Source organism: Pleurodeles waltl, chromosome 7 (genome assembly GCF_031143425.1).
Source record: "Pleurodeles waltl isolate 20211129_DDA chromosome 7, aPleWal1.hap1.20221129, whole genome shotgun sequence".
Classification (NCBI taxonomy): domain Eukaryota; kingdom Metazoa; phylum Chordata; class Amphibia; order Caudata; family Salamandridae; genus Pleurodeles; species Pleurodeles waltl.
Genome location: NC_090446.1, coordinates 545,704,951 through 545,719,212, shown reverse-complemented (window position 1 = coordinate 545,719,212; position 14,262 = coordinate 545,704,951). Strand labels below are relative to the sequence as shown.

Sequence of the window (14,262 nt, the reverse complement as noted above, 5' to 3'; positions counted from 1 at the left end):
ATGTTGGTGGTAATTTGACCGCCACATTACGAATCACACCGTGAATACCATCAAAAAATAGCCACAAATCTGACACCGCCAGGACATTTGACAGCGGGAAAGAGGCGATTCCACCACCAGCACCACCACGCCAACACATTTCCACCCACCAGAAAACAAGCCACATGTCAGCACAGCGGTTCTTTCACAGCGGAAAACCATTGGCAGTGCAAACTGCTGCGCTCAGAATCCACCACTGTCAGAACACAACACCACATTGGATAGTTTGAATATCCCACACCTGACACACATACACACACCAGACACACCTACTCACTGCACTATATAACACACCCCAACACAACCCACAATGCTTTGTGACAAAACGAATGCACACATACACAGAGAGGAGCCAAATATACACATATAGCACTGTTACACCATAGGCACAGGTAAACATCGCACCCAGCACACACAACACAACTGCACTACCAACACAAAACACACATAATGACCACACACACACACCGCAAACCTTCCTCAGTTACTAAGCACCACCCACACCCCATCAATCACCACACACTGCACCATTATACACACAACAACCCCCTCCCACCCACAACCCAACCACCACCATGTCCCCACAAAAGCACACAAGGTTCAAAGACGATGAGTTGAGGGTCATGGTGATTGAAATCGTTAGGGCAGAGCCACAAGTGTTTGGAGCACAGGTCCAGAAAACATTGATTGCCAGGAAAATGGAGTTGTGGCAGATAATAGTCGACAGCGTGAACTCAGTAGGCAACCATCTACGCACAAGGGAGGACATTAGGTGGAGTTGGAACGAACTTAGGAGGAAGGTGCGCTCCATGGCATCTAGACACCAGATCGCCGTGCACAAGACGGGAGGTGGACCGCATCTCCTCCCCCACAATTCACATCTTGTGAGGAGAAGGTCTTGGACATCCTGCATCCCGAGGGCCTGACTGGGAGACCTAGTGAACTGGACTCTGGTAAGAAGACACAACCTCCATGTCACACAACTGTCTTGTACTGCATGCTTCCTCACTACCTAAATACTCCCCAGTGTACTGCATGTCTCACTACACATCCTACCTATCCACCTAATGCCCCTCTCCCGCATGTGACACCTCCACCCATCCCAAATGCCCACACAGCCCTTGGCAAAGGCATGCCTAGCATGGGCTAAAACCTACACTACGACTCCCACAATGCACAAGACAATCTACTGATCCTGAGTACCTGGAATGTGCACATCGATTTACATCCCTTGCATGAATGACTATTGGACTAGCCATACTAACTAGATGTTATGACAGATGACCACTACATGGCAATGACAGCAATTCAGAGGATCAACACAATGCCAAACAATGACTGGGTGAGGTTAGCCATTGCCAAGAGAGCCTGATCCCTGTCCTGTTTAGGTCAGAGGATTTGCTGTGATCCCTTCCCCTATGGTAAGAGTCATGTGTGTTGTGTCTGTGGGTCTCCTGGGGAGACCTAACTTAGGAGGAAGGTGCGCTCCATGGCATCTAGACACCAGATCGCCGTGCACAAGACGGGAGGTGGACCGCATCTCCTCCCCCACAATTCACATCTTGTGAGGAGAAGGTCTTGGACATCCTGCATCCCGAGGGCCTGACTGGAAGACCTAGTGAACTGGACTCTGGTAAGAAGACACAACCTCCATGTCACACAACTGTCTTGTACTGCATGCTTCCTCACTACCTAAATACTCCCCAGTGTACTGCATGTCTCACTACACATCCTACCTATCCACCTAATGCCCCTCTCCCGCATGTGACACCTCCACCCATCCCAAATGCCCACACAGCCCTTGGCAAAGGCATGCCTAGCATGGGCTAAAACCTACACTACGACTCCCACAATGCACAAGACAATCTACTGATCCTGAGTACCTGGAATGTGCACATCGATTTCATCCCTTGCATGAATGACTATTGGACTAAACTATACTAACTAGATGTTATGACAGATGACCACTACATGGCAATGACAGCAATTCAGAGGATCAACACAATGCCAAACAAGACTAAACATAACTACAGCACTATGGCTAATCCAATTGTCCACCGATCAGGATCCACAACCCGGAAAGCCAGCCACCATGGTATGGTATGTCAGATGGCAGACTCCATTCACATGCACAGACAACTGGGTAAAGCTTGAAGACTCCCATACCCTCCACCCACTGGGACACCATGATGCTATGTCCAGCCTTCTACCACTTCCAAATACCAGAGCTGAATAGTCACTAGCTAACAGTACAGAACAGACATGTGAACTGTCAGTCTGAATCAGTACCCATCCACACAGCCAGATGTACTAAACCTGAATGACACCTACCTAAATTGAGTATGGAACATATGTAACACACCACTACCCAACAGCAATGGTATGCTGGGCAGCATCTGAAATTGTCATTGCTGGGAATCATATCAAGCCACTGTCTGCATATAAGAAAGAGTGACCCAAACACATCATCTATATGTAACTCCCTCTCTCGCTAAATCCACAGGTAGCCCTGCCAGTGCCACTATGGAGAGGATACCAGAGACTGCCAGCCCACCACAGGATTTAGGCCCCAGTGAGGACAACATGCCTGGATGTCTGGACACTGACAACCAACCTGGCCCATCTGGGACACCTGGTCAGCCTGCCACTCTCTACCTCACTCTGCCCACAACAATCCCACGAAATCCAGTGGCCTCAACATTATAGTCTACCTTTTGTCCCCAAACCTGTGGCCCAAGGACAGATCAATCTATTTTGTGCCCCACAGTACAGGAACCTGAGTCGACCCCTCACACCCCAGACAATGAAGGTCCTGCGAACACTGGGAGTGGGCACACCGTGCCAGGGGCATAGGCACATGGTGGCAGGGGAAGCTGTGGGACAGAGGATGGGGCCCCCAAGAGACTCCACTGACCAGGTGTTAGAGAAATGGGCTGATTGCAGAGGCCCCCTAACTTTTTGCCCCCATTTTCAATTTTTTGCTGGTGTTTTCCTGACTCTGATGGTGCCCTGGGTACTGCTAACCAGTCCCAGGGCCTGTGCTCTGTGCAAAATCATTATGCAAATTAGGCTAATTATAATTGGCTAAGTCAACCTACCTATAGGTCCCTAGTATATGGGAGGGCATGTAGGTTTAGGGACCCTAGCATAGGTGGGGCACCCATAGGTGCACTGCAGAGGTGCCCAGTGTCATGTTAAAGGCAGGCCTGCCTTGCTGGCTACTTTTAAATTAAAGTTACATGCAAATTCGACTTTGGAATTAAAAGTAGTTCCAAAGTCTTAAACTACCTTATTTTTACATATAAGTCACCCCTAAGGTGTGCCCTGTGGGCCCCTAGGGGTGGGTGCCATGTAACTATAAGCAGGGACCTTATAAAAATAGTTTTATAAGCCCTGGTGGGGTAAACCAGCCAAATTCATTTTCCCCTCATTGCAGTGAACTGCCTCCATAGGCTACAATAGGGAGACTTTATTTTAATTTTAAAAATCCCCTTAAGTAACAGATACCAGAAATTTGGTATTAAATTAATTGTTATAATAAATCCCACAACTTCCAGTTGTGGGATTTAATATAACTTGTTCAGGTAAAGAGTTTTAAACTTTACCTGAAAAGTTGCCAACTTCAGCCCTGCAGTGTTTTTGCTGCTGTGCTCTGATTGGCAAGTCTCTGGCAGCATGGCCAGGCTGCCTTGATGAGGTGTAAAGTGGCCTGGCTCCACACAAAGAGATGTGCCTGAGGGAGGAGATCTCCCCCTCAGCAGATGGGGAAGCAGGAAGGGGGAGGGCTGCCAAACTGGTCTTCAAAGGCAGAGAAGGACATTTGGAGCAACCCAGCAACACCCTCACATCCTGCAAACCCAGACAGTTAGGGGCCCCCTTGATTAGATTAGGAGAGGTCAGGAGAGGGGTGTGTTTAGGATTTTTAGCCACACCAGTGGGTGGGCTCAGCCAGATATAACCTCCAAAAATCACTTTCAGCCATGATGGATTTTTGAGGAATATTGCTCCCTGGGATTGATTTTTGCCACACTGCCCAGGAAGTGGTCATCAGAGGGGGGAGGATCCTGCTCCTGATTGGAGAACCAGGACCCCCTGCTTTTCACCCAGGAGCAAGGATAAAACTGTCAGACCAGCACCCACACCTCAGATCCCTATCAGATTCCAACAAGGAACAACTACAGGAGAAGAAGGACTGCCCTTCTGGACCCCTGACCTGCACCTGGACACTGCACTATGGAGGACTGCACCAGCTGCACACTTGGGCTTCACCACTAGAAGGACTTTACCTGTCTTCTACTGCTTTAATAAGGGACTCCCTGTTTGCTACAGGTACAAAGGAGCTTCCCGGAGTCCCCTGCATCAAGTCCTGCAAGCAGAGCCAAGCTGACCAGCGTCCAGTGGCCATTTGAGGATTCTGACCAGGTGCATTCTGGGAATTGTAGTCCCAACTCCCAAGGAGCAACTCAGAGCTTCTTGAACCTTGTATCAAGTTTTGGACACTTCAAGGACACAAAAAGGACCTCTGGAAGAAGATCCAGAAGTTTGTAAACGTTTGGAGTGACTCCATAAGTTGAAGAGGTGCATTGTGGGAGTTGTAGTCCCAGACCCCAAGAGGCACACCAGAGCCTCTGAACCCTTGGCTGGTGCTGTGGACCACTTTCCTCAATCAAACACTTCTGAAAGTAAGTGTGACAGTGTTACCTCGTGGGTGGCCTGAACTCCGGACTTTGTTCCTTTCCAGTGTGACCTTTTTTATCCCTTTGAGCGCTAGTTGCTTCTATGCGCTAGAAAGCATTAATTCTTTAAAAATTCATATCTCCGGCTCCCCTTATCCAATTGTATTCATTTTGGTGTCATTTTAAAGATAAAAATGTAATACATTTTTATAAATTGATTTTGGATTTTTAAACTGTTTCCTGTGTTTTATTTAATTGCTGTTTTGTGATATTTGAATGCTTTACACTCTGTCTCCTAAGTTAAGCCTTGTCGCTCGTTGCCAAGCTACCAATGGTTGAGCTGGGTTTAATTTACTGATACCTAACTAGACCTAAGTGGAGATTAGTGGCCTATTGCTAAGTGTAGGTACTTACCTGCCCTTACCAATAACCCATTTTCCAACACCAGGCTACCATCTCCCAAATTCTGGGAGCATACCAACAATCCCAGGACAGGATGAGCCAAATCATAACCATGTTGGGGGAAAACCAAAGGCTGCAGAGGGAATACCACCAGGAGGTCATGCAGCAGTGGCAGACCCACAATGCCACCATGGCCTCTATTGCAGGGGTGCTGAGGGATATCAACACCACCCTGCGTGCTTCCTACACCCACCATCACGCCCCTTCCACAACCAATATAACATCAGACCCATCAACATTAGCAGTAGCCAGCGGAATGGAGGCCCTGCCAGGGGAACCACAGCCCTCAGACATGGACATCCATCCAGACATCCGGCTGGAGAAGATGACAAGACAACACCCACTGCCAGGAAGTGACCCTCACCTGATTTGCCTCCCTAGTGTGCCACTGAGACACCCTGTTGACTTTTCAATGACATAGCTCCATCTTCCCATTGACAATTGGACACTGGACCTGTGCAACCAACAGCTGTAGCATCTACTCTGATGATTTCACCTACCATGACCCCACTCATCACCTCATGGACAATTTGTGCACCATATATGTTTGTCACCATTTCAATAGATGCACAATAAACACCAATGGAACACATCTACTGTATAAGTGTCTTCATTACAATATCAACAAAAGTCATGATTGCCATATGTGAGAGGGCTAAGCACACCTACATCCAACAGGCAGAGTAATGGACAGGAGAGGGAGGTATCCTCAGCAAGGAATACATACATAAGATATGTTCCATGACTCATGTCAGACAGTCAACAATCCTGAGCTACATACGAGAATAGTGAGTATGCAAACCTGCAAAAAGACAATTACAGAGAGTACCATCAGGATGGAAGGCATGGAGCCACACAAAGCACATATGCAGCATATAGAGGCCACTCCCAGTGTACATTACCACCTAACCATGGTCCCCCGGTGATCACAACTGATTGATGAGCTTAGTTCTATAGTCAGTTGCATCTTCCTCCTCTGCCTCCTCATCACTTGCCATGTCAGCATTACCAGCTGCTGTCAAGCTGCCTCACCCTCATCAGCTATCAATGGTATCTCGCGTCTCAGGGCTATATTGTGGAGCATGCAGCAGGCTACTACTATCTGGCATACCTTTTAGGGTGAGTAGAGAATGACACCTCTAGATAGGTCCAGACACCTGAATCTGGCTTTCAGGAGGCCAAATGTCCTTTCTGTTACACACCTCGTCCTCTCATGGCCCTCATTGAAACTGATATCCCCATCCGTGGCAGGGTACCTCACTGGTGTCAGCTCCCAGAGGCACCTCTGTGAACAAATGTAGGACCCTTGACATAACAGGTACATCAACAGGGAAGAATATGATGACAGATGAAATTAGAATGAACCACACTCACATGGATACATACCAAGTAGCCAGGCCCTCTCTGTGTGTAGTTGTGCCGTCAAGTGTCACATTGCTGTTCCTCAAAATGAAGGAGTCATGTACAGATCCAGGACACTTGACTGTGACCTGTGAGATGTACTGGTCTGCCAGACACAACAGCTGAACATTAAGGGAGTGGTAGTTTTTTCTGTTCCTCTACACCTGCTCATTGGCATTGGGAGGCACCATAATTATATGGGTGCCATCAGTGGCCCCTATCACATGAGGGATGTTTTGCATAGCATAAAAGTGTGCCTTTACATGGGCCAAATCTGCACGTTGGAGGAATCTGATGTAGCTGTCCATGTGTTTGAACAATGCACACAGTATATCCTTCAACACTAGACTGAGCATTGGCTGTGACATTCCTGCTACCAAACCCACTGTATTCTGAAAGGAGCCTATGGCAAGAAAGTGCAGCACTGACAGGACGTGTACTGTGGGATGGATGGAATAGGGATTCCGTATGGCTGGTAACAGATCAGGCTCCAACTGTGTGCTAAGATCAATAATGGTCTGATGAGTCAGATGATAGGTTAGTATAGTATGCCTGTCCTCCAGGGTTGCCAGGTTAACTAGTGGATGGTACACTGGTGGTTGTCTCATTCTCCTCATGGCATTAAATCTAAGTAGAGAGGAGAGAATGTACAACGAGAAATGCACTTAACACATGTCAGCTGAATATTCATAAATAAGCCCACACCTAACACTGTCGGACATGCGTAACACTGCAGACATATGCAAAAATGAGATTGCACATGCGCTTTGGACATCAGCCTTGCAGCACAATGCTGAACGTGGAAGTCGTTTAGGACACATGTCACATGTGCCAGCACTACCATGATGGCACAACATGGGTTTACTCCCCTGTTTGTTCTAATATGCATGCACCGCACATAAATTCGCACATCAATGCATAAGATGTGCACAAAATGGCAGCCATATGTCCTGCAACACTGGACAGATGGAAGTGACCTAATTCCGCCGGCGTATGTCATGGCAGTAGGCGGTTGCTACCGCCGTGCAACTTGTCATTGGTTAACATTGCTGCCTATGGGGGATTGGTGCCAATGGTGATGACCGCTGGTGGAGACGGTCCTGTATGCGGCTGTCATGACCATCATTTTCTGCAGCCTTTCTCACTTGACTCCTGACACTGTTGCCAGCAAGACCTCCATGACCTGAGCTGCTGTGTACTGTCTCTGGGAGCCATCATGCCATGTCCTGCAGGTGATATGGCTCAAGTCCTCACACCAGAAGAGCTGGAAAAGCTTGTGGACGGGATCCTACCCCTGTATGGACAGCTATAAGGGGCACCAGAGGAACAGGTGAGCCCAATGACATAGTCATGTGTGATAGCGGTGCGTGTGACAGTGTATGTGGTAAGTGTACCAGTGAGGGAGTACAGATGGTAGCAGAGGGCATGACCAGTGTGACCAGTGAGGATGGGTATGTGTGTGCATTTGGTGAGTCTGAAGTGTCTAGGCCTCTCCTGTTAGTATGGTGCCAGTCTACATGACCTTCTCCTTTTGTTTGTGTCATCCATGCAGGTGAATGCCCATCAGAAGGATGATATCTGGCATGCCATCGCCAAGGAAGTGCGGACCCTGGGGGTCCATAGCCGGCAGAGTACCCATTGTCGCAAGCGGTGGGAGGACCTTAGATGTTGGACCCAGAAGACCACAGAGGCCCAGCTGGGGATATCCTCCCAACGAGGGAGCTGTGCCAGTCGGACTCTGACCCACCCAATGGCCCACAAATTTGCAGTGGCCTACCCCAAGGTGGATAGGCATTTGAGGGCAGTACAGCAGCCACAAGCGGGTAAGTACTGATTGTAACCTGGGACTTGCATAGAGTTTATGGGATTTGCTGCCTTACTGTAGCTATGGTGACAATGTAGTCAGTGCTACATGAAACTTGACTTAGGGGTAATGGGTAATTACTACCCGGCCTGAGCATTACTTGTAGATGTGTGGTAATGGTTTGCTGTCAGTGGATGTACTTCTCTCATATCCAGTATTCTCCATGTCTGTATTGCGCAGATGGTCTCATCAGATTGACACATGTGTGACTCCATTCTGATTTTACTATAGATGTGAGCTTTTGTTCCACCCTAGCCATTGATTATTACCTCCTCCATCCTTTGGCATTTGTGGTTCAAGGTGTCAGTTAACTCCCATCTGTATGGCCCAGCTGTGTATGCAAAAGTGTGACTCTGTTTTCCCCGTAGGGACTATAGTCATCAGGTACTGGTAATGGTGTAGACTCCATGTGAGTCAGCAAAAACATATCCACCACATACATGGCTTGGGTATGACTGGACTAATGGCTTGACAGTTGTATTCCCATTTATTGGTAATCTGCTACTTGTTGGATATGCAATAGTTTGAATGGGAGGCTTATTTGTAATGGAGCTTAGAAATGGTATGATTGCAAACATCATGCATTTCTAAGTGCTAGAATTGATGGGATGAAACCTTCAACAAAATGGGCTAGTGCTCGAGGTGGTAAGTGCCTAGACAGACTTCTTCATTCACAATGTGAAATATAAAATCCATGTTTGCAATGCCCTAGCTGTTACAGTGCTACATATCTTATTATTTGCCTACATGATGTCCCAATTGTTACTTGGGGGCACATCTGATTAAGTTTGAACATGTCAGCTAGCCTTGGCCTAGCTGAAGTGGGTGAGTAGGACAGGATTGGATATTGTATCACTAATGATATTTTGATGTGAGATGTATGTTGCATTTCCACTGCTGAGACAGCCCTGATGTTGTAATGTGATGTGTTGTCAGTGCCAATGAGGGGCTGTAGGGCCATTTCTGTAAATTTCAACCATGTATTGAGCCTCAGTGATGTGTGGAAACAGGACTTAGGTACAGGTGCTCACTAAAGAGGAATGGTGTGATTGAGGGTGGTGTTCTGAAGTTGCTAATTCCTACTGGTGGAAATGCACGTGTGGTAGTTTTTTCTGTGGACCATGATGTCATATGTGTGTTCCTGATGTTCATCATTTGTGACACTGCACTCAGTGAATTGGTATAGATGTGTTATATGTGCAATATGGGCCATTGCATATACACTTAGAGGATATCTCACAAAGGACATGGTCTGATCAACTGTTGTAACCATACAGGCCTGGTGTGTTAGGTTATATCAGCTGCTATTCCAGTAGGTGATAGGAGTATGGAGAGCTCTTATATGAAATTAGGTATACATCAGTACTTCACCCAGGGCATGATGTGCATGCAGACATGGCTATGGTGGTGTTCATGTGGATGATTCCAGTGGGGCAGACTTACTTGGATGTTTATGTGGGTGTGAGGGTTGGCACACAGGGGCGGGTATTGGTGACATGTTGTGACATGATGTAGGACATGTGTATTGGCACCTGAGATTGCCGAGGCAGGATATGTGTAGTGACATATGTGCTTGTTTACAAGTGTGTATGTGAGGTATGTGTTGACCCTGTCTTTTCCTAGCTCTCTCCCTCCCTCCTTTTCTCTCTCTGTTTGTGTGCATCAGCATCGGCAGGCAAAGGAGAAGGGGCACAGGCAAGTGGGGATGCTGCAGGCAATAGGACCCGGGGTGCTGCTACCAGCGACAGCGAGAGACCCAGTGGCACGGAATCCTCCTCCAGTGGACACTCCCTGGCGATGGCCAACCCTTCTGGGATCACCCCAGCACCATCATTGTCCACCAACCTCTTACTACCACCGCCCTCCCTGTAGCTCTCCACCCAGTTGCCTGAGCCTGCTTACCCAGGAGGGTGGGCGTCTCCTTCGCTGCAGGCACTCCTGCCCCTACCAAAGTCAGCCCTGCTGCCCTCAGTGAGGAGGCTATTGACCATCTGAGGTCAATCTCTGTGGGTCAGTAGACCATTGTGAATGCCATTCAGGGACTGGCAGCTCACGTCCAGCAGAGCAATGTATTCCTGGAGGGCATTCACGGTGCACTGGCAGGTCTACAGAGGTCCTTTCAGGCTCTGGCCTCCACAATAATGGCAGCCAGTCACCCTTTGTCTACCGTCCCCCCTCCACCTATCTATTCCCAAATCCAGACCCCTCTTCCCAAACCCAGCCAAAGCACACAGACACACAAGCATGCATCCTCCTTAACAGCTAAAAGTACCACTGACAAACACAAGCTCCACAAGACCCACCACCGGCATGCACACTAACAACACTCACCTGTAGACACACCAACATCCACTACCTGCACCGACTACCCCACGATCCCCATCTTCACAGACACACCTGCACCCACCACACCAACTTTGACAGATCCAGCCACAACTCCTATCTCACCCACAGTCAGCACAATAGCAGACCCACAGACATCCACCCCAATCACCACATCTGCAGCCACCATAACCTCTGACACGCCCACATGCAGCACTTCTACCATATCTGCAGCCACCCCCACAAGCAGTCACCCATCCAGCATGGCATCTCACAGCACCTCCTCCCCTCCTCTCAAAAACAATAAACGCCTATACCCATCTACCTAACAGACACCCACCACGCAAAAGCATTCATCACACGCACTTACACCCAAGCCATCCACACCTACTCCTCTTACAACCATTCCCTCTACCTCGTCTCCCAAACCATTTTGTCATGACCATACCTGTTTGTCTAAAAAACATTTTCTCACAGTTTTCCCTGTTCCCTACTCCTTTCCCACCCTGTGATACCCCCAAACGTTCTGTGTCTCTCCCCAAGTCCAGCCCTTCCACTTCCAAGTCCTCCCCTGCCCCCGCTAGTACCCATGTCCCTCCCACTGCCAAGAAGTCAACTTCTCCCAAACCCAAGCCCAAGGACCCCCCTCCGAAGCCCAAACTCAAAGACGCCCCTCACAAACCCAACCCCCCCTCAAGCCCCCAAACCCCTGAGGTGTCTGCCTGCCCCTTTGATGACCCTAACCTGTGGTGGTCATTGGGCAGTCAGGAGTCAAGTTGGGGCACACAGAGGTGCCATTTGTGCTGTTTTGTACATTGGGCTGCCCAATGGGTTGAGATATGTAAAATGTTGTGTATATTTTCTTTAAAAATTGAACATTATTTCAAATACATTTGGCTCAACCTGTTGTTGGCTTAGATGGTAACATACTTGTCTTGCTTTTCTTTCAACATGACTGTATGTACTTTGGCACCTTTGGTTTGTTTGTGTGTGACGTGTGTGTGTGTGTTGATTGTGCTAGCTTGTGTTGATTAATTGTGTATTGTTTGTACAATGGTCATATTTGACCCTTTTTGGTTGTTTTGTGTGTGTTAGTGTGGTGATGGATATGTCTGATGTGTTGTGTGTTGTGTTAGCATGGTATGACGTATATTTTGTTGTATGGATGTGTGATTATGTATATTTTATGTCAGGTGTTGTTACATGTTGTAGTATCTATGTGGTGTCATGTGGAGGTGTGTACTCAAATCGCTTGACGAAGCATTTGTGTAGTTACGGTTGTGGTGTGTGTGTATTGGTGCTGCTGTTTATTGTTGTGTTCAACTTTGCTGGTGCTGTGTATCTGCAAGTTGCTGTGTGTCTTGCACGTGTGTATGGCCCTGATGTGTGTAGTATGGGTTTGCGTGTGTCTAGTATGGGTGTGCATGTGTGTATGTAGGTGTGTTTTGATGGGTGTGTTGTTTTGTGTGTGTGTTGCTGTTGCCTGTATGCGTGTGTACTTGGGGTTTTCCCTACAGTGTCAGGTAGGTGTGTGTACTCTTGGTTGTTGTCTTCGTAACCGTCGCTGGGGCCAGATTCATTATGCGAGCAGGTGCAGTGGGAGGACTTCCAGTTCGGGCCAATGGCGGCTCCAGTCTGGTGTGTGTTCCTGAAGGTGAGTGTCTTCATTTATAGAGTTGGTTTCTGCCAGGGTTTTCATGGTGGTTCGACCACGGCGGAAACCTTGGCAGTGTGCAGCCTCGTAACGTGTCTGGCGGAAACATGGTCCCCGCTGGCCTGAAGGTGTCTACTGCAGTCTGTAGCGGCCTGACCGCATTGGCGGTACTGGCGGTAGTTTGGCTGTCTTCTGTTGGGAAGACCACTCATAACTTGGTGGTCTTCTCTGCCGGGCCGTTGGCAGTACGACAACCGCCACCAACATGGCGGTCCTGGAACCGCCAGACTCGCAATAACCCCCTAAATGTGCATTTTGAATACATGGTTATACATCTACACGTATAACTTTCAAAATAAATGCAAAACATTAATAAAAGAATACCTCTGTACTTCTATAATGTAACTTGAAGTGTAACTGTAAAACATGAATAATTAATACATGTAAATATTTTAAATGAACATTAGCTTCTCAGTGGTTACATTTCATTATTGAGTTTTTAAATGTTGCACACACATTCCACACTCCATCCTTTACATGTTATCATGACGCAATTACTCATTTATGAGTACACAATAAATATTTCAAATATAAATGAGTATTTGCGTCATGATAACATGTATAGGATGGAGTCTTAAATTGCGCTACTCAACAATTTCCAAACCTGCCCTTGCCTGAACTGCTATGGTGGTGGCCTTGGCAGACAGTGACCAAGGTCATTCTGGATTCATCTGTTAATCACTATGTTACAGAGCTGGAAGTACACCAGTAGCAGGTGCATGGCTTCAGATATTGCAGATCCCTTGGTATAAACACATAAAGAGTTTTTGAATACCTCACTAGCATTCTCAATGAGACATGTGCAGACGTGCACAGTAGTATCTACTCTGTTTCCTTTTGGCTGGCTCAGTTAGTACAGACTGTCATCAACTAAGTCTTCAGTAAAGTACTGTAGTAATCTTTTGGAGGGAAGTAGGGAAGAATAAAAGTGTCACTGAATTAGCCAAACAGTTTTGGTATTTGTGTCTTTGCATCCATTGGGAAAGCTATTGAGCACCCAGGATAGTAACGTCATGTTGCATTCTTGTGAAGGATTTGGCAGGCTGTTGAATGTAGGTGTCTATTGCATTAGATGCTTAAGTTGGTGTAAACCTAGTGGTTTTATTATACAGAGTGGTGTCTTTTTAGACTTATTGATGGCAACATGTGTAGTTTATTGCCTCCTAGGGAAGGGGAAGCCACTTATGTCATAGAACTCTTCGTGGCAATTATGATATTCTGTGTGTTGCAGGGAACTGGTCTTTCAGTGCACTTGTGATATACCAAAATACCTTTCAGATAAATGGCAGTGTAGTCCCAAGTGCATTTCTAGTGACTGTCATGGGGTAACTAAAGGCCTCATTATGAGTTTGGTGGTCCTTGCACCGCCATGGTGGAGGCAGCAGTCTGACCGTCGCTGACTTCGTGGTCGGACAATTGAATTACGACGCATGCGGTTCCAGAGAGAGAAGACCGCTGCAGCCCCTCTAGCACTGCCAAGCAGTGCAGACCGGCCAGGAGAAAGGCCAATGAGACCATTGGATCAGTGTTTGTGCCGGACACATTATGATGTTGCGTTCCGCCAACATGACCATGGCAGTCCAACCACCACGTCCCAGCTGTCGGAAACGGAGGCATAAAAGGAAGGAACTCACCTGCAGGCAGCATCACACCTCCTAGGCTCCCATGGAGCTGATCGCATATGTCCTGCCACTGCTGCTGCTCATGATGAAGTCCAACATTCACGCTGCTGTAGACGCAACCGACGGTAAGTCAAAACACCTACATGTGTCCCAAAACTCACC

The 14,262-nt window shown here is 47.6% G+C and overlaps 1 protein-coding gene across 1 annotated transcript in view; it reads right to left on the bottom strand.

The window, feature by feature from the left end:
- Positions 1 to 14,262, bottom strand: part of LOC138246919 (vomeronasal type-2 receptor 26-like) — a 410,539-nt gene that overhangs the window by 258,604 nt on the left and 137,673 nt on the right. The window lies entirely within an intron of this gene.